Source organism: Nicotiana attenuata, chromosome 2 (assembly GCF_001879085.1).
Source record: "Nicotiana attenuata strain UT chromosome 2, NIATTr2, whole genome shotgun sequence".
NCBI classification, from domain to species: domain Eukaryota; kingdom Viridiplantae; phylum Streptophyta; class Magnoliopsida; order Solanales; family Solanaceae; genus Nicotiana; species Nicotiana attenuata.
Genome location: NC_031990.1, coordinates 8,262,583 through 8,267,072, shown reverse-complemented (window position 1 = coordinate 8,267,072; position 4,490 = coordinate 8,262,583).

Genomic DNA, 4,490 nt, shown 5'->3' with positions numbered 1-4,490 from the left:
CTAACGTTAACCGGACCGAACCTTCTCGGCGGACTGTAACGAAAACCAAAGCGTGGGGCACTTCCTACGACCAGTACAATGTAGCGGACGGCATACTCTGAGACAGTCATAGTACCCTGGCGCAAACGCTCAAACTTCGCGCGCCAAGAATCCCTAAGACTCTGGGGAACATACTCCCTCGTGAACATATCTAAAAACTGAGCCCAAGTCAGGGAAGCTGCGTCATCCGGACTGTCTAACTCATAAGCACGCCACCACTGATAGGCGGCTCCTCCAAGCTGGAAGGTAGTGAAGGAAACCCCGCTCGATCTTGATATGCCCATAGTGCGGAGAATACGGTAGCACTCCTCCAGAAATCCCAAGTCATCCTCTGATGCTAACCCACTGAATACCGGAGGATCGTATTTCTTGAACCTCTCAAGTCTCCGCTGCTCATTCTCTGAAGTCGCTGCCCTACCCTCGGGCTGAACAGGTACTGCAGGCGGAGCAGGTATAACCTCTGGGGCCTGCTCAACATGCACTCGCTGCTCAGGGGTGCGGGCGGCGGGAGTCTGTACTCCTCCCCCGGCCTGGGATGTGGCTGCAGCAAGGGGAAGCAACCCTGCCTGAGCCAAAGTGGTGTACATACTCATAAACTGTGCCAAAGTCTCCTGGAGTGCTGGAGTAGTAGTGGCAGACGTATCGGGTGTCTGGACCCCGGCTGGTACTGTTGGTGGTACCTCGGCGGCAGCTCGCGCGGGTGCTCTGGCTGCACCACGAGCGCGTCCTCGGCCTCTACCCCAGCCCTGGCCTCTGAAGGCTGCAGTAGGGGCGCGGGTGCCTGATCCTCTCGGGTAGCGCGTGTCCTCACCATCTGTGAGAGAATACAAAGACAGAAGTTTAGTTGTGATGTCAAAATCTCGCACGACAAGGAAATCAAATGAAGTGGAATTTTCCTAACAGTTACATAGCCTCCCGTAGATAAGTACAGACGTCTCCGTACCGATCAGCGAGACTCTAATAAACTGGCCTGTGTTCCGTGACTCCTATGAACATAGAGCTCTGATACCAACTTGTCACGACCCCAGTTCACCCACCGTGAACATGTCGTGATGGCGCCTAGTCTCTACAACTAGGTAAGCCTAAAATGCGGGGAAAAAAATCAAAATAATTTGCGGAAAATAATAATTCAACTTTGAACAGTTAAAAGAAGGTACAGTGTATAGATGCCACTTGGCATATACAATTCCATAACACGGAAGTCTACAATATCATCCCAAAACCCGAAAACTCACGGGAACACAAGCTAACAGAATGAGTACACTGCTCTAACTTTAGAATGTCTAAAACAACAGTAAGAAAGGAAGGATATCTGCTAAAGCTAGAATAAGATAGAGACTCCTTGGTCTGCGGACGCGGCAGATGTACCTCGAAGTCTCTGCTAGATCTCTCCGCCTCGAGGATGATACGCCTGGGTGGAGGTACCTGGATCTGCACATGAAAAACATGCGCAGAAGGGGCATGAGTACACCACAACGGTACTCAGTAAGTGCCAAGCCTAACCTCGGTTGGGTAGTGACGAGGAAGGTCAGGGCCCTACTGAGATAAATATATATATACATGAATGACATGACAATAAACAATAAAACTGAGAATCGATAATAAAGATCTACACAGTATAATAATAGTGCAATAACGGAAACAGGGATAAAAGCAACTACAAGGAAATACCCCCTCACAGCAAGATAAATAATTGGGATCTCTTGGTATCCTCAATATACATTGTAGGGATCTCTTGGTATCCTGAGGATCTCTTGGTATCCTCAATACATATGCCAGGGATCTCTTGGTATCCCGAGGATCTCTTGGTATCCCGAGGATCTCTTGGTATCCTCAATACACGTGCCAGGGATCTCTTGGTATCCCGCACCTCAATCCAGACCAAAATTACGCACAAGGGATCTCCCGGGGTGCCGTCCCGTAGTCCCAATTTAAAACACACAACAACAGCTCAAGGACATCAACATAAAAACTAAGTCCGTAATGAGTAAACAGTAAATTCTAGCCTAACATGCTTCACATAATGCAATTAAGGCAGTTTAATCAAATAGGCAATTAACTCAACTAATCATGCTCTTCTAAACTAACACAGGATATATTTTTGCATGTAGAATAAAGCAAGTAAGGAAGAAACTCAGTTTAAGTACTTAAAGTAAAACCGGATTTTTTAACAATTAGCTCAAGTACGCGCTCGTCACCTCACGTACAAGGCATTCAATTACCAAGTATCATATCCTAAGGGGAGAAGGTCTCCCACACAAGGTTAGGCAAGCCACTTACCTCGAACCGGCTCCAAAATCAACTCGAAATTACACTTTTGCCACGAGTATCCGACTCCAAATGGCCCAAATCTATTAAATTCAATTACATGTCGTAAATAACATCTCAAGCAGCTGATTCTACAATTTAATTCAAAGCAAATACGCGAAATTATGTAAAATGACCAAAATGCCCCTCAGGCCAACGTCTCGGAATCGGATAAGTTTTATATTTTCAGAACCCTCGTACTCTCACGAGTCTAACCATACAAAAATCTCTCAAATCGGAGGTCAAACACCCACTCAAAACTCAATAACTTGGTCTATAATGTTTTACCCATCTCTCATTCAAAAATCCGAAATTAAGGAGGAATTCGTGATTAGATTAGTGGGTTTTAAGCATAAGAGAGTAGAGAATCGATACCCAGTCGTTGCTTTTGAAAATCCCTCAAAATTTCTCCCAAATCCGAGCTCCCAAGCTTGTGTTTTGATAAAAATGGCTAACCCTCGGTTTTGAATTGTTTATCACTGTCTAGGTAATTAGTGAAATGCGATCACGAAGATAGGACCGGGATCGCGAAGAGTAAAATAAAGGCTTCAGGAAAAATGCCTACGCGAACGCGAGAAGGAGCACGAGATCGCGGAAGAGGAGGAGCTGGCCTTATGCGGTCGCGTCTGAAGTCATGCGAACGCGAAGAAGGAATGGGCCAGTTCTGTGCGATCGCGAGCCAATTCATGCAATCGCGATTAAGGAATGGGACCCCCCTCCGAAATTACTCTACGCGAACTCGTGAAGGGGTACGCGATCGCGAAGAAGAAAACAAGTCTGCAACAGCTGAAGAAATTCTGCAATTTTTCACAACTCCATAATGCTCCGTTGAGCACCCGAAACACACTCGAGGACCCCGGGACCTCTACCAAACCTACAGACATATCCCATAACATCATTCAAACTTTTACCAACCCTTAAACCACCTAAAACAACGTCGGGAACTCGAATTAATCAAGGATTTAAGCCTAAGAACTTCAAACTTCATCAAAATACGCTTTCGATCAAAAACCTAACCAAAACACGTCCGAATAACCTGAAATTTTGCACACACATCCCAAATGACATGACGGAACTACAGCAACTTCCGGAATTACATTCCGACCCTCGAATCAAAATCTCACTATCGGACCGGAAACTTCAAAAATTCAAACTTCGGCATTTCGAGCCTAAATTAGCTACGGACCTCCAAAACACATTCCGAACAAGCTCCTAACCCCGGAATCACCTAACGGAGCTAACGGAATCATCGGATTTCCATTCCGAGGCCGTCTTCACACTGTTCTGACTATGGAACATTTTCCAACACTTAAGCTCTCCTTTAGGGACTATGTGTCCCAAAACTCTCCGAAACTCAAAATCGAACATCCCGGCAAATCAAAATAGCAAAAATAAACTTGGGGAAAGCAGTTACTAGGGAATTGGGGCATAAATTCCAAAAATGACCGGCTGGGTCGTTACAAGTAAAGTAAACAAAAATTAAAGAACTCAAAAGAATAAGGAAAACAACACGGATTAACATGTGAGCACAGGAATAACATGTAGAGTAGAAAAAAGAAAATAGAAGAACAGTACATGCGTAGTAAAAGAAGTCAGACAAACACACATAAGGAAAGAACAACAGATTTAGAAAGATGCTTTTGAAAACCTTTCAGAAACCCTAAATTGAAAGAAAAAATGATTTTGAAAAAGGAAATTTAGGAAAAATCTTTTAAACGTTCAATAGAACATAGACATGTTCCAGATCTAAGAAAATAAGCAAGTAAATAACCTCGGACAGCTTAGGGTTGCAAAGAAAAACCCTAGGAATGAGAAAGGTCTTGAGAAAAGTCAGATCCTGAGTTGAAAAGACTCATATTGTTCGAATATGCCGGAGTAATGGCCGGTGAAGCCATAGATCTACAGATCTGAGAAGGTCTTGGAGAGAAGCATCGAAGTCAGGTTTCACAGCCTTGAATAGCTTAGGTCTAATGGTGAGGAAGGGTGACTAGAGACCATCCGTGGCCTGAGACGCCATGGATTCCGGTGGAAACCCGGTGAAATAAGGTGGGAGACGATTAGGGTTCCAGGAGGGTTCGAGGGGATTTGAGAGACGAAGGGGTTCAAAGGCGGCGTTTCAGACGAAATGAATTAGGTTAGGGGGG